Source organism: Amblyomma mixtum, chromosome 10 (assembly GCF_055824585.1).
Source record: "Amblyomma mixtum isolate Tamu chromosome 10, ASM5582458v1, whole genome shotgun sequence".
Taxonomy (NCBI): Eukaryota; Metazoa; Arthropoda; class Arachnida; order Ixodida; family Ixodidae; genus Amblyomma; species Amblyomma mixtum.
The window spans coordinates 100,923,794-100,946,824 of record NC_143021.1 but is presented as its reverse complement, the minus strand read 5'-3'; the positions used below and the strand labels follow the sequence as shown (position 1 = coordinate 100,946,824).

Sequence of the window (23,031 nt, the reverse complement as noted above, 5' to 3'; positions counted from 1 at the left end):
CAAAAACCTGGTTATCATATGCACATGATAGGCCTCTTCTTATCAGACACCTGTATGTCGTCGCTTGACAACTGCTTTGTGGATCATAGCCAGAATCAGGTGTGCAAATCATTGTTTAAGCATTTGTAGACATGAAGGAAAACTGCTCTACTCGCATTCTGAAGGGTAATATCTGCGTTACAGTCTGTTTCATGAAGCAAACCTTCCAAATGCTCAGAAAAGGATTCTGGTCACCTCATTGTAGGAGATTTCAATGCCCACCACCCCGCTTGGGGTTACCGCATCGCCAACCGAAAGGGTAGCACACTGTGATTGCGAGCACAGGAACTGGGATTCACCCTTGTTACTGACCCTCACACTCCCACCCGCGTAGGAAACAGCGTTTCTGTTGACACTTCACCTGATCTGACATTCTGCAAAAACGTACGGTTCGATCAGTGGCTGAGCACTGGGAATACCCTCGGCAGCGACCACTATCTCCTCGCGACCACCCTCAGCATGTCCCCGTTCCGCCGGAGAGGTCGCCCGACCCTAATCACGGATTGGGACAAGTTTCGTTCCCTACGCGCTCAGAACGCCCCTACCCGGATTAATAACCTGGACGAGTGGATCTCCAAACTGCAGGCAGATGTCTCTGCTACTACTCAAGAATCACCTATCACGGCTGATCGATCCAATACAGACAGCCGTCTCCTCCACCTGTGGCAGGCCCGCGAAAGCCTTCAAAACCGTTGGAAAAAACAGCGCCACAATAGAACGCTTCGACGTAGAGTAGCTCAGATAGACAAACAGATTGAGGCGCACACTATCGCACTGACTACCCAGCAATGGGGTCAAGTTTGTGACAACATGCGTGGACAGCTCGGGCTAACTCGCACCTGGCACCTTCTCCGTTACCTTTTAGACCCAGACGGTTGCAAAACATCCAAACGAGACACCATTTCCCGCATAGTCCATCAGCACCCCGGCTCAGACCAGGATCTTCTCGATGAACTTCGTGTACGCTATCTCAATACTACTTCCCCGGACCCTCTCCCCCCCTACATGGGCGGTGCCAACCCTGCCCTCGATGAGGAGATTTCGGAAGCTGAGCTAAGATTCGCTCTCACTCAGCTCCGTCCTAACTCTACCCCGGGACCGGACGGCATTTCCAACAAAACTCTCCGTAATTTAGATGACCCGTCCATTGAGGCCCTCACTGCCTTTATGAATGATTGCTGGAGAGAGGGTAAAATCCCCGCAGCATGGAAACATGCACGCGTGACATTCATACCGAAGCCAGGCAAACAACTAGCTCTCGAAAACCTCCGCCCCATCTCCCTCACTTCCTGTGCTGGGAAACTGATGGAGCACGTCATTCTCAGCCGCCTCAATAATTACGTTGAAGATAACCATCTCCTACCTCGCACCATGTTTGGCTTCCGCTCAAATCTCTCTACGCAAGACATTATGATCCAGCTCTCACGAGAGATACTGTGCCCCTCTACCAGAGCGGGCACAAAGGCTATTCTAGGGCTTGATTTAACTAAAGCATTTGACAGCGTCTCGCACCGAGCTATTCTCACTAACCTCTCCCTGTTAAATCCTGGTCACCGTACCTACGAGTATATACGTACTTTCCTCTCTGGTCGTACAGCTGAACTTAGCTTTGGCTCTCTCCTCTCAGACCCTATAAACCTCGGTAGCAATGGCACCCCCCAGGGATCCGTTCTCTCCCCATTTCTTTTCTATGTCGCCTTGCTCACGCTACCTTCTAAATTAGACGCTATCCCCCGGCTATCCCATACCTTATACGCAGACGACATTACCCTCTGGGTTTCAACAGGCAATGATGCTGAGGTCGAATCCGCACTTCAACAAGCGGTCGATGTCATTGAGCGCCATGTAGCCGCAGCCGACCTCTCGTGCTCCCCTCAGAAATCCGAGCTGCTGCTCATCCGAGGTCAACCCGGTCTCCACGGCCATCCTCCCATCTGCATTACTGCTAGTGGTCAGCCCATACGCGAAGTATCCACCATTAGGGTATTGGGGCTCCTCATCCAGAGCAATCGGAAAAACACCGACACTCTAGCTAAACTTACAGTCTCTGTATCGCAGACCATTCGTCTAATTCGTCGCATTGCTAATAAACATGTAGGCATGCGAGAGGCTGACCTCCGACGTCTTATTCAGGCGTTTGTTATCAGTCGCCTCACATATACCCTCCCTTACCTCTACCTTAGCTGCCAGGAACAGGACCGCGTTGACTGCCTTATTCGACAGGCTTATAAGGCGGCTCTTCATCTCCCCCACCGGACCCCCACGTATAAACTACTGGCATTAGGGGTCTACAACACTGTGACGGAGCTCTCGGAAGCTCATCTCACTTCTCAGTACGAGCGTCTCACTCACACCTCCACGGGACGTCACATACTCGACAAGCTTTGAATACGCTTCGAAACAACCGCACCCGACAGGGTCCAGCTTCCACACCATATCCACAGTAACCTTATCGTTACCCCTCTTCCTAAAAATATGCACCCAGAGTATCATGTCGCTCGCCGCAAGCACAGGGCTAAGTCTCTGCACAAAAAATATTTAACAGATCAGACAGCAGTCTATGTCGACGCCGCGGAATATCCCGACCGCGAAGCTTTTTCGCTCGCGGTTGTAAACTACTGTGGACGGCCGCTAGTTGCGTGCTCCATTCCCGTCAGATTGCCTGAAGAGGCCGAGGAGGCGGCCATAGCCTTGGCGATGGTCTCCACCTCTGCAGAAACCATCTTCAGCGACTCTAAATCGGCGATTCGTAGTTTCGCCAAAGGCCGGGTCTCCCCTGTCACCCTCTCTCTCCTCCACTCCACCAAACTTAAACTCCTCCCTATCCAATTGATCTGGGTCCCTGCGCACTCGTCGCATCCAGGCAACGAGGCGGCCCACAATTATGCCCGCGGATTCGTCGACCGGGTTGTGGTGTCGCCCGTCCTGCGGACCGCGAGAGATCGTATGGTCACATTTTATGACATAACCATGCACTACCGCTAGGGTAGACTTCTATATCCCCCCGCACATAGTTCTCTCACCAAACCCCAAGAAGTTGCGTGGAGGCAACTCCAAACGAACACCTTCCCCAACCCCGCGATATATGCCCGCATATACCCTGGGGTCTACTCCCCTTCCTGCCAAATGTGTGGCCAACATGCCACTCTATCCCACATACTCTGGGCTTGCCCTCGGGGCTACCCCCTTAGAGGCTTGCAGCTCTCGAATCCAGACCAGTGGGAGGCCGCATTGCTCAGCTCCGACTCGGACACACAGATCCGGGTTGTGACAAGAGCCCTAGAAGTCGCTGAACGCCACGGGCTCATGGCCACTTGATGGGGCTATAACCCCACACCATCAGATACATCTGTCGACGAAAATAAAGTTTATCCTCCTCCTCCTCCTCCGTGGACTCCCTTGCAGCGCTACAACGCGCTGTCGCGTTCCACTCCTAAAGACGAAGCTTAAGCGTCATTAATTAGCAGTTAATTAGTATTCAGACATGAATCAGTGATTAACCATAAATGAGTGATTTGTCATCACTTAGTAATTAGTACTCAATTATATGTGACGCCACCGGTGCCACAGAAACAGCGAAGGTGGTGCGGAAAACGCTTCCGCCTCTACCCACTTTAGAAAGTCAAAGTGCCCCTGAATTTTTGTTCGATTTTCAGTACTTTGAAGACCTCTCCCCACCTCTGCGGCGCTAAGCCTAAAGGTGAAAAGGCCTGCGTCGGCTGCGTTCGGGGTTTCCTTGGGAATTCCCCGGCTATGGCGGTGCAAGGCCAACTCACCGGATACGACCCCACCTCCCTAGGGATCGTTAACCTGAGAACCGTCCAACATGAGAAGCCTCTTCCCAGCGAGGGGGAATACCTTCAAGACATGGTCCGCGTATGGCGCTGACGCAAGAAGACTAAGGCCTCCAGGGACGCCAACACGGACGCCGGCCAGCAACGTGTGGCGGGACACTCTGCACATGTGCAGGGCGAGAACGCGCCACACGTAGCTGTGCAACCAGCAAAACAGACCCGGTGGCGGCCGCAACACACGCCCCGCATCGGGAAATAAGAAATTATTTTGGTTCTTAAGCCACGAGACACCATCGACCTGAAAGCCACCTTGGGTCCTCGTCAAGCCGGCGCTGCCGTTGGCAGCATCCTCGGGGACGCCTCTAGTGTGGGGCTTGAAGTGTGGCCCGTTTGGGAGCAAAAAGTTCTCGCGTGCACACTGCTATCCGTTGACGCTGCGGAGAAGCTGCTCCGGGACATCATGCTGCCGGTCAGAGGCCGCAAGCTGCTATTCCGGGGCCGCCGTAAGCTCTCCGGCGGATTCTGCAAGGGCGTCATCAGCGTCTCTCTGGACAAGACGTGTGAAAGTGTCAAGAAAAATATTAGTGAGGACCCCAACGTAGTATCCGTGCGCAAACATGGAAAAACGCAGATTGCTGTGGTCACCTTTGCGGGGACAAGGGTGCCGCAGACTGTGCTGTATAGTTGCGAGCGTCTCCCCGTCCGCTTCTATCAGAAAACAATCCCTGCCTGTCCCCCCCGTGTGGCACGGTGGGGCATCGGGCCGACGCTTGCCCGCGACCGAAGCCTGGACCCTGTGAACGCTGCGTGGCTCAGGTTGCTGCTGCTCCTGACGGCGGCCCAGCTGAACATCAATGCTCCCCGTGCTGTCTCATCTGCGGAGGCAGCCATCCCACCGGAGCACCTTTTTGCGCGGGCAAGTACCGCAAGGTCATAAAGCCGGGACCCCCACCCACCCCCAAGCAGAAGCCGATGCCGGGACCCAAAAAGGCGCCGACGCCGAAGGCCGGACCCAAGCAGTCTCCGGGACCCAAGCTTGAGCCCTAGAAGTCCCAGTTCGCGCCGCCAAAATTTGTAAAGTCCGGGAACACGACGAGGCTGCCGGTCTTCAAATCCGAGGATTTCCCGCCCCTGGTACCACGCCAAACTGAGATGAGCAGTTGTAATGGGTTAGTCTCTGGGTCCACCCCCCCTCCCTCCCCCACCGAATCCGCCCTACAGCGGCAGGTAGAGTAGCTAAGGCGCCAAAACCAAATTCTCGCCCATAAAATTCAAGAACTAGAAGCTAAGCAGGTCGGGCAGTCCGAGATCATGCAGAACGCTGAGCCCGAGGATAGCGATGACGGATCCTCAGTATCATCTTGCCTGACTAGCGTCTCATGGCGAACCGCGGACACGGTGGTCGTAGGCCCCTGTGGACGCGGGCCGCTGCGAGGCCCTGGAGCGTACAGCCCAGCAATTGGAGGAGCGGGTGGCAGCGCTCCCGAACCAAATTATGATGCGGTCCGCGAGTCCTTCCAGGACATGTTCAGGTCCGCATTTGCTGAAATGCTTCCCGACATTGCGGCCCAGGTGACTGACTCTGTCCTTAAGGGGGTGCATCCCTGGGTCACCTTCCAAATAAAAAATACTCTCCTGTGACTCCCCGCAGCTAAAACGTAAAATAGCGCCTCGACAGGCAGCGGAAGAAAGTGGTTCCGGCCCGATAGCCGCGGCGTTGATGCAGCCCCTACCTGGGGCTGCGCCGGTCTTCGGACTTGCCCCACACGTGTGGGCCACTCGGTCACCCGTGACACGTGTGCTGACTTATCTCTGGTTAGGAACACTGCGAATACCACCTGGGAGAACCTGGGGAATACCCTGGGCAGCGACCACTGCCCTCTCCGCATCACGCTTTTGGCGAACCCAGGCTGTAAAAAATAGACAGGCCAAAATAACTAATTTGCAGCAATATTGAACTCAGGACATCCCTCCTGTACTATTCTCCGACGGCTATGCGGAGTGGGCAACACAGGTCATCAACATACAGAAACAACACACGCAAACACTTCACACCACCGACGAGATCCCCGCAGTGGACAGTCACCTCCTGCATCTGTGGGAGGCGCGCCGAAGCTTAATAAAACGATGGAAGGAGCACAAGAGGAATGGAGACGCGCCACAGCAGTCGGGAAGAGCGGACGTGTCTCACATCGGCTCCGCCGAATTTTATGATCCTTTCCCGAAGCATTTGCCGAAGCGCTGCGACACCATCTGGCTACACTTCCTGAACAACGAGGATACCACCCACCCTTGTTCAGGTGGGACCGTTTTCTCAAATCCTTCGAGAATTTGAAGACCAAGCGGATCGCGCGAGTTGCTAAGCCTAACAGTTGGGCCACGACTCAGCTGCCCGCCGCGGCTCCGCGGGCAAATTCTGCCGCAAACCATGACGACCCTGATGGGATACGACCCGGAGGGGATGCAGATTGTCACCATGCCGCAGGCGAAAACCCCAGTTTTTGACAAGGTTACGGAGGCGATTATCCAACGCAAGATAGAAGAGTGGGAACGCGCATCAGCCCTTGACAACCACTCGGCACGGCAAAAAGGTCGAACGCCAGATGGACGCGTCACCGCGGCAGGGGATACGCCGCTGCAGCAGACGCCCCGCACGCAAGTCAAGCGTTGGAAGCCTCCTCCGCAGCCGCGTCTGGACAAGCAAGATGCAGTGATCATAATCAAACCTAAAGGAACGCTAGATCTCAGCAAATTCAGGGGAAGCAACGCGGTCGGAAACGCCTTGCACATTGCTGCTGGCGTCGACAAGGGCTCAGCCGAGCTCAGCGTTTGGCCCATATGGGAACAGAACATCATCGTCGTCGGGGTGCGAGACGCCCAAATAATCAGAAAGATCCTGGCAATTCACGAAATTCAGCTTGGGGACAAGGCACAGGCAGTGTACTCCTACCTCCGCCCCTCCGACGACACTTGCAAAGGAGTAATACAAGTGGACCCGAGGGTTTCCAACGAAGACATCACGAACGCGCTTCGCTCCCCGGACGCACCAGTGGTGAGCGTGAGAAAATTAGGTTCCTCCAACGTGGCGGCCATCACGTTTGAAGGAAGAAAGGTTCCGTTTCACGTCTTCTACTACGGTGAAGCGGTTCCAGTAGGCCTATACAAGAAACCAACGCCAGCCTGCGCACTGTGCGGGAAACTTGGACACCGGGCGGATGTTTGCCCTTGCCCTTCGAAGTCAAGATGTCCGCAGTGCGGTCAGCAAGATGTTCCAGAATCCCACAACTGCCAACCCAAGTGCACGGTCTGCGAAGGTCTACATCCCATGGGGTCGAATCAGTGCAAGTACAAGTACCGAACATCACAAAAAACCAAGCCCAAGACAGGAGAATTCAACCACGGGTCAAGATCCAGGCTTCGGAACCGGTCCGGCAGCAGAGGTCCATCGAGCAGCGGGGACCGACTGACCCACCAGGACCAGTCCAGCAACAACTCAGCACCACCCGGCTCACGCTCTTCAAGCAATGGACCTGGGACTACCGATAATGTGTCGCACAACAACGGCAGTCGTCCAGCCGAGAAGACAGAAGGACCCCATAACAAGGAGCAGCGCAACGGCAGCAAGGTGAGCTGGGCAGATGTAGCTGCCTCCTCCCCCGAAGCGTTGGCTTACAAACGACTTAAAGCAGAGATTGAACAACTAAAATCAGAAAATAGCACATTGAAAGAGCAGTTAGTCATCGCAGTCAATCCAAACAACACATTACTTCCATCGACGCAACAGGCATGTCCGATGGAAGAAGATAGGGCAGAGCTACACCCTCCGTCTCCACACCAGTTAGATGCTAGCACCCACGAGAGGCAAGCAACTACACCAGGCGCACCCCACCATGCACCAACTCCGCAGGCACCACCATCGCAGGCACTAAAGCAGCAATATACAGAGCACCCCCAAACCCAGGAACGCATCACTCGCTTGGAAAAAACAATTCAAGACCTCATTGAAAATAAATTACAAATTATGATCGAGACGACAATCAAAAGTATGTTCGAATCAGTTATTAAACCCATGATGGAAAACTTCGAACCAGTTTTAATAAGGATGCAATCGCAGGAGATCAGAATTGACCGCAAACTTCAGGAATTATCAGATGTTTCTCACAACAGAGGCACAAAGCTGCAGGGTAAAATGGGAACTCGTCGTCTGCCAAGCACTCAGCCAGATATACAACCTGAGGGCGCACCACATGATGAGGCACAAGTTTCTAGTGTCCAGCATGGCTCCACAACGTAGACATAAACTTACTATCCTACAGTGGAACTGCAGGGGACTAAAACGGAAGAGGGAAACATTACAGCAATACATAGACTCTCATCCCGATACGCCGCAAATAATAGCCCTGCAAGAAGTGAATATGGAGGCTAAGATCAGAGGATACTCAACACATCAAACAAATCCCTCGACGTGCATCTTGGTCCACAAATTATGCACGGCAATCACTGTAGACCTTAATCTAGACAGCGACATTGAATATACCTTCATAAAAATACTGCCACAGCACAGAAACAGCAAGAGCACCTATATACTCAATATATATAGTCGCCCCAAAGAGCACCGCGTAGCCTTCGACGTGATATTTCTTAAAGCCCTAAGAGAAGCCCAAAAAGCTCCCCTAGCTATAGTTGGCGACTTTAATGCTTCCAGCCCCCTATGGGGATACTCCAGGGAAGACACGAAAGGCAGAAAACTAGCATCCGCCATCGCTGACATGGCCCTGACCCTACTCACGGACCCGCAGCACCCGACGCGAGTCGGCACCAGCGTAACGCGGGATACTTCTCCCGACCTCACGCTCGTCCGCAATGCCCGCAACTATGAGTGGCTCAATACAGGAGAGACCCTAGGCAGCGATCACTACGTGCTGCAGACCATCTTCGAAAGCAACAAGCACAGCAAACCACGAGGGCAAGCCAGAATTACAGACTGGGAGACATTCAGAAAGGACACCAAACTAACCACATCCAAACAAATAACCAGCTACGAAGATTGCGCGGCTTCCATTCTCGACCTTAAAGAAAAGCTCACAAAGTCTCTTGCCACCACAGAGGACCACCCAGCTGTTGACAACCACCTCCTATACCTTTGGGAAGCAAGACGTAGTCTTATAAAACGGTGGGAAAAACGAAGACACAATCGGAAACTAAGACTTCGAATAGCCAAGCTTAATATTCAAGCAGACCAATACGCATGGGACCTCGCTCGCACTAATTGGCTAACGAAGTGCGAATCCCTCAAAGGCCGCCTAGACACCATGGCTACATGGAACCTTCTGCGATGCCTAATTGACCCTCCGAAAGCGAAGAGTGAACAACACAGAAATTTGCATCGAGCCCTACACAGCTTTCAAGGCACGGATCATGAACTCGTGGATGAACTCACGCGTCGCTATATCTGCACCGCGCGAGACCCACAACCCTACAATAAGGAGTACCGTGGGGAACCGAACGAAGACCTAGACAGAGATTTCACTTGAGAGGAAATCATTGCAGCACTAGCAGATATGCGCCGAGGCACAGCCCCGGGACAAGACAAAATTACTGTCGGACTTCTGGCCAACCTCGGCACGGAGGCTCTGCAGCAACTCACGGATTACATAAAGGAATGTTGGCGTACCGGCACTATTCCACAAGCATGGAAAACAGCCAATGTACACTTTATTCCCAAACCCGGCAAGAAAATCAGCATTGAAAACCTGCGCCCTATATCCCTCACGTCGTGCGCAGGCAAACTCATGGAAAAGGCAGTCAACACCCGTCTCTCCAATTATCTTGAGGACAATGAGCTACTGCCACACACGATGTTTGGATTCCGGGCACACTTGTCCACCCATGATGTGCTTCTGCAAATCAAACGTGAAGTCATTGATCCCGCACGCACAAACAGTAACCGAGCGCTTCTAACACTTGACCTCAAGGGAGCGTTTGACAATGTCAAACACTCCACAATCCTCAACAACCTACAATGCATGAACTGCGGACAGCGAGCCTACTCGTACATCTGCGATTTCCTTACGGACAGAACCGTCAACATCAGCACCGGCTCAAAACATACAACGCAAGTGAAGATGGGCACGAGAGGCACTCCGCAAGGGGCAGTACAAGGGGCAGTACTCTTCAACATTGCACTCCTAAATCTCCCACCTCTTCTCAATCAGGTACAGGGCATACGCCACGCCCTGTACGCTGATGATATAACCATGTGGACAACCACGGTAAGTATGGGAATGATTGAAGAACAACTACAAACCACGGCGACAACAGTTGAAAATTATGCCCGGGCGTGTGGACTAACGTGCTCACCCGAAAAATCCGAACTGATAGTCTTCCGTCAACGCAAGAATCAAGACACCATCAATATCCGCGTAGACAACTCACCCATCAAGGAAGTTCAGACCATGAAGATACTGGGTCTGTACATAAATAACAACGGCAACAACCTTCTTGCCCTCCAGAAACTACGGCTCGTGAGCGAGCAAGTCGCCAGGATGATCGCCAGGATAACGACGCGCAAATCGGGGTTGCGAGAAGACGATACTCTGCGACTGGTGCAAGCTTTCGTTGTAAGCCGCGTCGTCTACGTAGCGCCCTACCTCCGCCTTAAGAAGCGTGACATCAAAAACCTCGACATCATAATCAGAACTGCCTACAAGAAGGTCCTGGGACTCCCTCTTGCGACATCGACGGACCGGCTCTTGCGACTGGGTGTGCACAACACGATCGATGAGCTGATAGAGGCACACCTTACGGCGCAGGTGGTACGGCTTTCCACAACTCGAACTGGCCGACAAGTCCTGAGTGATTTAAACATTAATTGCCCCCGACAGCTAGACACCAAAACCGACATCCCAGCCTCATGGAGAGGACAACTCAAGGCAGCTCCACTACCCAGGAATATGCACCCTGATTTTCACCAGTCAAGACGACAAGCACGAGCCGAAGCCATGAAAAGACACTACGGCGGGCGCGAGGGCGTGTTCTATGTCGATGCTGCGGGTCCCGAGCAGGGAATGACGGCCGTCGCGGTAGTGCACCAAAATACAACAGTCGACGGACTAGTACTGGCTAGCCAGGACATACTGGCTGCGGAAGAAGTGGCGATTGCTCTAGCTGCAACACACACTAGCTCAATATACATTCTCACAGATTCACAGACAGCGTATCGCAATTACCTCAGGGGCAGGGTCGCACCGCTAGCAGCTAAAATCCTGCAAGATAGCTACATCCGTCGCTACCAACCCACACACAAACACTTAATATGGGTACCAGGTCACCAGGGCATCCCAGGGAACGAGAGCGCACATGCCTCAGCCCGAGCATTTCTCCCCCGGGCACCCAGTGCGGATGCCGTGGCACCTCCTACCTCACTACTAACTTACAATGACATACTTCAGCACTTAAGTTTATCCCGTCGGGTCTACCCTCCGCCGGCTAAGACACTAACTAGATAAAGGGGAGGAACAGCACCTCCGAAAGCTACAGACCAACACTTACAACAACCCACGAAGACTACATGCCATAGACCCGGAGTCATTTGACTTACAATGCAAATTCTGCGGGGAGAAGGCGGACCTGTACCATATGGTATGGGCCTGCCAACGAAATCAGGCGATCACTGTTAACAACCAGCCAACGCAGGAGGGGTGGGAGGCAGCTCTGTCCAGCTCGGACGGAAAGAGTCAAAAGCAACTCATCGAAAGAGCCCGGACAGCAACCTATGCCAATGGGGTTCCGGACTGAGAGCTCCAACCACGGCTACAACCTCCTAAACCATTTCATTAAAATATTTTCACCACCACCACAAGAGGAATCGCAAGCTTAGAGCTCGCATTGCAGAACTTACGGAGCAGGCTGCTGATTAAGCCGCACAGCTCACAGACATGAATTGGATAGAACGCTGCAACTCGGCAGCGCGTCAGATGAACTCGAAGGGGGCTTATCCTCTCTTACGCAGCCTCATGGACCCTTCTCAAACGTAAAGGGAAACGCAAAAACAGCTCCGGCGGGCTCTCCACGGGTACCATGATACGACGGCGCAACTTGCGGACATTTTGTGCGACAGGTACCTCTCCCGCACAAATGACCCGGTTGGGCCCGAGTACACGTGCTCCGGACACCCAAATCAGGATTTACACGCCCCTTTTCAGTTGCGTGACCTTAAGTCGGCCCTGGCTAAAATCCGCCGAGGTGGGGCACCTGGTCGGGATCGCATAACAGTGAAACTGTTGGCGAACCTCTCCGACTCTGCATACCCCCATTTGGTACAATACATAAATCAGATCTAATAATAGTAATAATAATAATAATAATAATAGTTTATTTTTCCTCTTTTACAAATAAAGGAGCAGCCGCGAAAAAAATTCAGGGGGCACTTTGACTGTCTAAAGTGGGTAGAGGCGGAACCGTTTTCCGCACCACCTTCGCTGTTTCTGTGTCACTGGTGGCGTCACATATAATTGAGTACTAATTACTAAGTGTTGACAAATCATTAATTAATGGTTAATTAATGATTAATGCCTGAATACTAATTAACTGCTGATTAATTACGCTTAAGGTTCGCTTTTAGGAGTGGAACGCGACAGCGCATTGTAGCGCTGCCAGGGAGTCCACGGAACGCCACTACCCGTTCGGCGCGATGCCTTGCCCTTTGAACGCAACGCTTTTTGAGGAAAGGAAATGGCGCAGTAATTCTCTGTCATCTCGGTGGACACCTGAACCGCACCGTAGAGGAAGGGAGGAAGTGGGAGTGAAAGAAGATAGATAAAGAGGAGCCGTAATGAAGAAAATGAAAATTGTATTTGAGGAAAGGAAATTAGGCAGTAACTGTCTCACAAAATTCCGGGGGGCACTTTTTTGACCTAAAGTGTGGTCACTGATGTGTGGTTAAGATGTTAAGCTTCGCCCCTAAGAGTGGAACGCGACAGCGTCTTGCAACGCTACCAGTCCGCACGTGTTCCGACCCAACCTTCCCGGACGTACCGGACGACCTTAGAAACACCTTTAATGTAGTACCCCTGCCTAAAAACATGGATCCTAACCTACACGAGGACAGACGAAAAGCAAGGGCCGAGCAGATAGAAAGGAGGCTAGGCCGATCAGAGAACACAGTCTATACGGACGCCTCCATGTACGTACATGCAGGGAAGCGCTTAGCCGCTACGGTGGTAGTTAATAGCACAGGAGACATGGCCACATGCGCCTCAGTGGAGGTCGTGGGCATAACGGAGGCCGAGGAAATTGCCGTCGCGCTGGCGGTAGCAGAAGGCTATAGGAAAGGCCGATCCCTAAACATCTTAACAGACTCGAAAGACACGTGTAAAAACTATACGAAGGGCAGAATTAGCGGCATGGCCCTCAGGATAATCAGTGGGGCAGCAGCCTCTGCTGAGAAGACACCCATACAACACATAATCTGGGTCCCAGGCCACGCAGGCGTAGCGGGGAACGAAAGAGCAGACAGCCTAGCACGAGGGCTTACATACCGAGCAGGCATGTCAGATGTTCTGGAGCTTCAGCTACTAGCATGCGAGGGGAGATACACAGAGACATTACAACTATACAGGGGGATAAATTCAAGTACCCACCACCACACAAAGCCCTCACGAGGGAGGAAGCAGTCGGCTGGCGTAGGCTACAAACAAACACCTTCCCCAACTTGTACATCTATAACAAGATGTCACCAACACAATACAGAGCAAACTGCCCCTGGTGCAGCGACACACCCACACTATACCACATCACATGGGAGTGCGAACGAAATAAAGCATTCCACCAACACGAATTCCCGAGTGCGGAGCAATGGGAGAGCCGGCTCACCAGCAGCGAGCTCGCGGCCCAAAGGGCCTTAGTGCGGCACGCTACTGATGCAGCGCGACTGAGTGGAGCCCTGGACTAGGGGCCCAACCTTGCTGAAGAGAAGCCTCAAGTCGCCGGCGCCACGAAAGACTACGGAGGCTTCGAATCCGCGAATCTCTTAAAAGATGTCAATAAAAGTTTTCTACTACTACTACTTGCAACGCTGCCAAGGAGTCCATAGAACGCCATCGCCCATTCGGTTCTACGCCTCGCTCGTCGGTAAATTGGTTTTTGAGGAAAGGAAATGTATCTGTCTCTCATTTGTCGGTGGACACCTAAACCTCGCCGGAAGGGAATGGAGGAGGATGAGAGTGAGTGAAGACACCGTATTTACTAGACGCGCCTTTGTTCATTCCAAACCATCGAGCTGGCATGGCGGAGTGGATAGCATGCTCGTCTCTCACGCCGAAGACCGGGGTTCGATTCCTGAGCTCGACCAATTTCTTAATCGGTTTTATTTATTTATATGGCCTGACTAGTAAAGCTAATTAGGCTAATTCGGTAATTAAGCAGTTAACTAAGCTCAGTCCCACTTACTTGGAGCATCACTATACGATCCCTTCAATTGGTTGCCTGGGTACTAGCGAAAGTACAATTGGCCCCGTTTGAAATTCGCACACTGTGACGTCACGACCGTTTCCACCAATTGAAAAGCGTGATATTTTCTGTCGACATCTGCTGCTTACAACGATGAGACATTAAAGGCTTCCGCCTTAAAAGCTGCTTCAGAGAGCAGCTTGACGGGGCGACTGCCCCCTTACTGACGGCATTATGCAGCGCAGGATCAATCAAGTGATTGAATTTTTACATCAATAAATCAAAATTGAATGAAATTGGAGTTAAAAAGCACGAAATAAATCAAAGCAAATCATGTACAAAGCACTAAATGAGGACACAGACAACTGTTCACCAAAATATTTGACGGAATTGTTGCACGGAAACAACTGTAAAATCTGTCCGACTATTGCGTGAGTGCTGATTGAGTAAAACAGGAAGCCTGTGACGAGCCATCTGCTTGCCATAGTTTGTGCGACCGCCAGTGATATGCCAACGTTCTGGATTTCGGACGTTATGTGTATTGATGTTTTGTTGCAGCGCCGCTAATAATGTTAGCGTGTCGTCCTTCTTGGTGATGCCTTGTCTATAAAGTAGGGAAAGTCGGTAGTTGTACAAAGATGTCATTTTAACAATTTTTAGTTGCTCAAATAATGGCCCTGTGTGTGGGGCGAAAGAAGCTTTAGAAATTAGTCTGATTGCTCTTTTTTGTAGCAGTAATAACTTGGTGATATTTTCTCCAGTTGTGGTTGGCCACACCAGGGAGCAATAGTTTAAAATAGAGGAAAAGAGTGCATTGTATAGGAGAATATTAATCGAGAGAGGAAATACTGAAAGATGGCGACATATGGAACCAATAGTGCGTGAGAGCTTTGCGACTAAGTATTCTACATGTGCATCCCATAGCATATTCTCTGAAAAATAGACGCCCAACGCTTTGACAAATTTGCTAACTTCTGTTTGACTGTCATTGAGTATGAGTGGGGATAACTCGAATATTCTGTTTTCGTTTTATTTACATTAAGTTTTAAACTGTTCCTACATGCCTTTTGATCAATTTTGCCTAAGATTGTGTTAGAACGGCTCGATAGATCAATACCTGAAGGACAAGAGAAAAACAGACTGGTATTATCAGCAAAAATAATGTATTTTGCAGATGGATCTATGTTGACAATATCATGAATGTAAAGGATAAAAAAGGGGGCCTAAAAGACTTCCTTATGGAACTCCTGAGATCACAGGCTGCACTACAGAGGAAAAACCATTTATTTCGACATACTGTGTTCTACTGGATAATTAAGAAGATATAAGGGAGTAGGCTGTACCACGCATATCATAGCGGTCTAGTTTATTGAGTAACTTTTTGTGATTAATGCTGTCGAAAGCTTTCGAGAAATCTAAAAAGACGCCTAGCGCTAGTTTCTTTTCACCAAAATTCTCTAAAATACATTTTTTGAGTGAGAAGGGCAAGCTCAGTGATCTGTTTTTCCTGAATCCAAATTGAGCGGGGTTTAATATATTGTGGCGGTCGATGAAGGATGTAATACGTGTGAGAATTAACTTTTCAAACCTTTTTGAGAAGGTAGGGAAGATGGAGATTGGGCGATAGTTAGCAAGGTCGTTTTCATCGCCTTTTTTAAACAATACTATGGCCTTCGCAGACTGCATGTTGCGTGGAAATACCTCTTCTAAGATGCATGTATATGTGTCAAACAGCTCGATATATTATGAATAACAAATTTAACTGGCTTTATCTGGATGCCTGTACTATCTACAGATTTTCTGTTATTAAGGCTGTTGGAAGCCGCAACCACCTCTTCGTCTGAAACAGGATTAAAAAAAAAACAAAGTTATTGTGAGAATAATTGGGTGGCAAGTCTTCGTAAGATGAGGACGGTTGAGCTATGGAAATGAAAAAGTCATTAAATGCGTTCGCCAGTTCGGATCCCTAGCAATCTACTCCGTGAAGAGTAATTTTGGTGAACGGTTCGGGCGTACGCCCTATGATTGAGCTTAATTTCTTCCAAGTCGCCTCGCAACTATTTTTCGAGGAGAGAAACAGGTTCTGATAATACAGTTTTTTGCGGCTCGAAGCTCCTTTGTCACCTTATTCCTGTATGATTTGAAAGTTTTCAATGCGTCAGGACATTTGGTTTTCAAAAAATTGCTGTACAGTTTATCACGTTTTTTTGTCCGTTTAAGCAACTGATAACTGACTCGCGGTTTACGAGCCTGCCGGGGGGGATTGTGTACTTTTTGAGGAAAGCAGGTAGAATATATTTCCTGAAATATCATAATAAATTTATAATATGCTACATCGGGATTTCTTTCAGAAAAAACATTGCTCCAATCCGCGCCGGCTGTATGCTCACGAAAGTTAGAAAGTTTAGAAGAATTGATATACCTGTAAGAATATTCTTTTGGCCTTCTCTTGATATTAAGTGTGTGGTTCACAGATAGTAAAAATAGGTAGGTGATCGCTAATTTGTAAACTGATAACTGCGAATGTTAGAAGCGCTGAATTCATATTTGTAACGAAAACGTCTAGTAATGTTTCTGATTCTCCCGTTACTCTCGTTGGCGCATTCACAGCATTCAGACAACAGTGAACATTTAACAATAAATCTAATACATGCCTCACCGTGATGTTCGATAAAAGATTAATATTTAGGTCACCACCAATAACGATATTATGCTTGTGTTGGATTACATACTCAAGAAGGGAATCCAGAAAAGAAAGGAAAACACTCGTATCGCCAGATGGAGGACGATAACATACAGTAAACACATATGAACGGAATTGAGTGTAAATACCTCATAATGGGCGTTTACACAACAAAATTAATCCAGCAGTTCATATTCCATATCTTTTAAGATCAACAGCGATACGCCACCCCCTCGCTTACCCTGGCGGTTCAGACAGTAACTCTTATAAGCTGGTATACTAAATGTCTCGTCCTCAGTACAAAACCATGTTTCCGTGAACAACAGAACGTGAATCGGCAACTTGACTTCAGCAAGAAAACACTCAATGTCGTCTTGCTTCCCTCTGCCTGAACGCAGATTAAAATGAGCAAAGTTCAAACATTGCTGCGAAGTTTTGCAATGAAAAGCCAAGTCCGACGAACAGACTGGACTTTGCAGAAAATGAAGTATTGAAAAATATAACAAAAAATAACTGAACAAACATCAAAGTGGTGTTCACATCACGCGTTCACAAGTTGAGCAAAATCCTCCGGGCTACGAATGACAATAGCAGTCTCCCCTTCCTCCTTTCTAATAAGTACGCGACCACCGACATGCAACGCAAAGCGATAGCCGTTTGCTGCTGCCCAGTCCCGGCTCAACTGCAGAAGGTTTCTGTTGTACTTCGTCAGGTTTTTCGATATGGAAGCAGAAAAGTTGGCCTTTCTCAAAGCTATACGGCCTGCCAGCCACTTGTCGCGAAGCGCTTGGTGTGAGAAACGTACAGGAATCGTGGGTACTTTCCCCGGTTTAGCAGGGAGACGGTGGACATTATCTATGTCACTCGATTTCAGTTCTTGCAGTTTGATCGTTTCAGTGACATCGTTCAATTTAGCTAGCAAGTCTTCTTCAGGGGAAACGGGAATTCCGTAAACTTCAATGTTCTGCTTCCTGCTATATAGCTCTAGCTCATTTACAGACAGTTTCAGTTGGTCAACGGTGCTGCTATCGCAGCTTTTCTATTCTAGCTTCTGGACGAGCTTTTTAAGGCTACCGATTTCCTTGTCTTGTTGTTCCTGTTTCTCTAGGATGGCATCATAATTGGCCGACATCATTTCTATGGATGCCCTTACTTCCTCGACTTGAGACGGCAAACACGCGAGCGCGTCCAAATTCTGAGCAATATCAGCGAGGCTTGCAGCGAGTTCTACATCAATGGAACCCTTCCCACCAGATTTTACCTTCGAGTTGCGGCAAGGCACACAATGCCACGATTTGCGACCGGCTTCACCTTTAGATCTAAAAGTCGCCTCCGACCAGCCCGAGCAAGTACCAAGGTGATAGCTGCACTTACATTCGGCGCACAGCAGGGCCTGGTCATCCGCTGGTATGGCTTCGTCACAAGATGGGCATACAGAAGACATGGGAGAGAGATCTCTCTTCTGGAAATGACGCTGCCGAATACGCCACAGCGATCGCGCAAACTGGCGTACTTTCCCGCAAGATGACCGAGTAGGAAGTGGTCTATTTTCTCGATCAGCTTAGTTTCAAGTACAGCCTACGAGCCGTAGTTTCTTTCAGTGTATCCGAGGGAGGCACTCCCTTGAATATAAAACGAACTGTTGACTGCTTCTCCAACTCGGCGTTCGAGGATATTTTGCCCCCTGTGCTTGAGGCTATCAACGGTGCTCTTAACACATCCGTATCAGCGAAGCAGGTTTTACGCCTGAAAGATGACATGGCCGCACTAACAGACGCCAGTCACTCAAGAAATCAGGCTTACAGCATTCAAATGTCAACGTTTGCTCGTTTATCTCAACTTGAATGGGCTGACATATTAAGTGACCTGGTATTGCCCGTGCATCCGAACGTCACCACTGTTGCGACGCGACAGCCGGAGGGCATCAACTACTTCCTCAGCACCCTAGTCAACGAGACTCTTGAGCCCGTTGCAGCGGCCTATGTCATCGTATGCGCCGCTCTCAACATGAGAGACGCTTTGGAAGAAGCGCCGGTCAGTAATGGCATTATGCCACCTGGCGTATTATGCCACGCCCTGAAAATCTGTCAACTTTAACACGCGTTTAAGGCGGAAGTGGTGAGCAGTCGTCGCCTGCAAGACTAAGTTCGAGCCTTATTCATGCAGATAAAAGACACCGTGACTCGTGATGCGTCAGGGCACCCCCTTTTCTCCGGAATTACTAGGCAGGAAATCACAGAGAAGCTAAATCAGCTCAAGCTTGTCCTTCCGGAACCAATCGCTGTCTTGGACATTGTGGTTCCAGCCGTGTCGGACTCTTTCGCCGCACTTGATCGCTGCGCGCTCGTACACAATCGACGTAAGGAGAGCCAAGATAGCACGCTATTTACCAGACGCGGAAAGCTTCCTTCTTCCGGTCATAGTGCAACAAGGCAACAACATCTTCTTTCCGTCGAACCTGTTGGCCTTACTAGCCCAGAATTATCGCCGGAACATCGCGCTCGACCTTCCCGTGGCAGTAATCGATATGGCGGCACAATGCTGGTCGTTCCTTGAGGGCCGCCTGCAGTGCATTGAACAGACTCACCTCAACGGGTCCGACTCCAGCGACCCTCTCAAGACGGCGGCTGCTGCTCTCGCACTTGCGTCAGCAGTCGACGCCATTGCGCCGCTTCAGTGGAGCGTGTTGAACAACGTAAATAATACTGAGATCTCGCTGGAGCGCTTGGTGTTCCTCATGTGGGCGCACAACAATTGTGCCAACCTACCAGGAGTGGTCACGCATTTTGACGTTAGGAGTTCGCATGTATTTCAAACAGCATTTGGCTGCTCGCAGCGCTCGCCAATGGTTCAGCGTGTCTGCTGCCTAGAAAACTGTTAGACAGAAAGATGGCCACAGAATAAATGCCATTTCAGTGTGGCCTACTTCATGCAAACGAAATCGGTGTTTCGTCTCGAATATATGTCGGAGGCTCTCCGACATCACGCGCTGGCACCTGTAAGGCGCTTTAGTTTTGCACTGTACAGACTTTTTTCTAGCCTATTCATAATTCATACAAGCCGTGTACCAGTAAATGAAAAGGTATTACACCCATGTGCAGCAGCTGAAAACAAAAAGGAGGGGACATTTAAACTTCACCCTTTAAGCTTATGCTGAAGTGTGTGACCCGAAACTTTCAGTAGGTTAACCTTCGTCGCGTCAAAAATAAAACAACGCGTATGAAGTTCGCTACATTTGATTTTCTATTGAGCAAAGAAAAAGCATAGAAAAAACTTTCATCAAGTAGTTTGCATATTTCACAAGATACAAAATGTCCCCTAGTGTGCACAAAGTGGACTACAGATTTGTCGAATGACTGCCGGTAATTTTGTATTTAAGAAGCCGTGCTTTTTTGGTTGCACACTCGTAGGCTTGAAAACAAAACGCTGCACTTGGTGCACGTCATTTTGCTGTATGGAAAAAGGGAAAACAGTCACTTTTTTGGTCAACGGGCAAGTGCAGCTTGCACTTTCCGCAAAGATATGTAGTCTTGCGCTCGCATTAGCTCATGTTAAATATTCGAGCTGTAGATGCTTCCTTAAACGGAAAATGGCTGACATAGACTAACGCACCTCTGTGGAAACTGAACTTATTTGGCGGGTAGCCTTTATTTTGCTCTGGCAGAACGTGCGGAAAATTCCGTAGAAGGATGATCTTCTTCACCTGCGTTCCTTAATACGGCTTTTATTAACCCAAAAACCACCGAGAGCTTGAATTGGATGAGTTGCATGGCGCACTCTGCTGCTATACAGCGGCGCAAGAGCCGTGCGGGCACAAAGCCAAATCTGTGACATAAAAAATAACTCGCTTTTATCCTGTCACAGACCAGCGGGACGTGGCTCATCGGGAAAGAGCAGAGGAGGCGTTCAGATGGCGCAGTAACAGGCTCGTAGCACGGCTGTTGCTGGGGGTCCGTCAAGGTGTCTCTCGGAGCTCGGCCATCGGCGAATGAGTGCCAGGAAGCGTGCAAAGTTCAAGGGCCGTGGTGCGGGTGCGCTGTTTATTGAAGGTGGAGAGTGCAGGCCTGGCCGACTTGGCGACGGCTGTCACGGAAGAGTTAAGTCCTTTGCGTTCCCCCGTCTCGCCCGTATCGCGCGGCGCTCCGAGGCCCCATCGCGGCTTAATGCGTCTCCTCTGCCCCGGCGTCACCGCGTTGCGAAAAGCGTCCCGATGAGAGGGGGAAGGGAGAAAGTGTGCCGGCCCGTCCCGGTTGCAGAGAACTGAGGACAGTCGGGAGGAGACAGGCAGCTAAAGAGGTTGATTGGTGTGTCTGCGGGCGTGGAGGGCCGAATTACCGCTCCGAGGCACGCACGTTCCATCGCGCAAGGCCCTCCGCCGTCGAGCCATCGCCGCATCGACAGCCACCTGAACCGGAGACATCGCCTCGGCCCTCGTATGTAAATTGTCCGCCGGACTTCTTCCTTTCCCTACATCTGTCACGTTTTGTATATTACTAACTTTAATGCACTGTATGTCTTCTTCTTGTTCGCAATAGTTGGAGTAGTTTATTTTTCTATTGTTCCTCACCTGCTTGTCGCGTTTCTTGTTCTGTATAGCTTCTGCTACGGACTGTGTTAGTTTTTACCTTTTTGTGTTTCCTTGCCTACAAGTAAAGACTTGTTTTAAACCCTCAACTCCTTGAGTTCCTTCTCGATGACCGACGCACCGACACATGTGCACCACGCACGGGCTGACCGACCTTAACAAATAAATGTTGTCCAACGCTCGCTTTTTGGCCACAAGGAAGCGTAAAAATGCCCCTGTACCTGAACGACTTGCGCCAGGCAGCCGGTTGACGAGCGTTAATTGTGACATACCTTTTTTAGTTCCTCAAGACTATTCGGTACATTAAAGTAGCAAGACGCAATTGTCGGCGCCAGCCATGTTTTTATTGTACCTGTCAATTGTACATGGTTTTGTTCTTTCGGTCGAACCGTTTTCTTTTTACGAGTGGGTGAACCCCATATACGTTCAACCTCATTATGACAAGCCTGCTGTCGTGCCATTCACACACCATAATGCTGCTGTCTTAACTTCTGCCCTATTTTTTCTGCTCTTTCGCTTACATCAGGGGGCATTTGGCCCGTCTGTTATTGCGCATGGTGCATGCCGCGTGCAGTCTCTCATCTTTGAGAAAGAGGAAAACCCCGGAAGGTGCGTTGTGGAAAGGGAAAGCACCACGCGTCCTTACCCGCCAATTGTCAGTGATGCATCAGGTGAGTCCAACTTCAAACTGTCACCGTGAAACCCAATTTTATTGACGTATGCAGACTGACCAGTCCTGACGCATACATTGTAGCCGCATTTCTTGGGCCGCTTCATTATGTATAGTTTCAACAGGAGTCTTTCTTTGAAATCGCTCAGTTGATCATTTACCGGCTTGCAGGTCTCTGGTACAACCAAAGTACTGAATGTTGCATTCACTTTTTAACCATGGGACGAACCTTCTGGAGACGATCAACGCCATCATCGCTGCTCTTCTTTTACAGATCAGGATCATTCAGGTGAAGGACAGAATTTCTCCGCATTGATTGAGGTTCATGCTATCGGCTACTATATCTTCCCTTGTGCTGGACGACCAATAAGAGGGCCTAAATGAGATATCCACAACTGAAATATTGCCGCGAATATTTGTAGCGTTTGTTAGTTGTGTTTATTTTTTCATGCAGTTACCACTACGTGACAATATACATACCTATGCCTAGGAACACTTCCATCTGTTTTGGAACATCACTTGGATCCTGGGGCGAATGAAAATTCTTTATCGTTTCAATTAAAACGTCAGAAGCTCTATAAGGTCCTCACCGAACATGATTCCGAACATTTTCATGGGAGTTTTTCCACTTGCAGCTGCAGCATTGAGCTTTAGTGTTTAAGATGGAGCTACATACGTCTTGTCCCAGTTGCCACGGGGGCTCAACTGCTATGGATTTCGGATGCCTACAGGAGAGACACTGGTTCAATACCGGGAGCGGCAGTCGAATTTCGATGGAGGCGAAATTGTGGAGGTCCATGGTACTGTGCGA

The 23,031-nt window shown here is 49.9% G+C and overlaps 1 pseudogene; it reads left to right on the top strand.

Annotated features, from left to right (window-relative positions):
• The first annotated feature begins 3,792 nt into the window (after positions 1-3,792).
• Positions 3,793-22,874, top strand: LOC149326544 (uncharacterized; annotated as a pseudogene).
• The last annotated feature ends 157 nt before the right edge of the window (positions 22,875-23,031 follow it).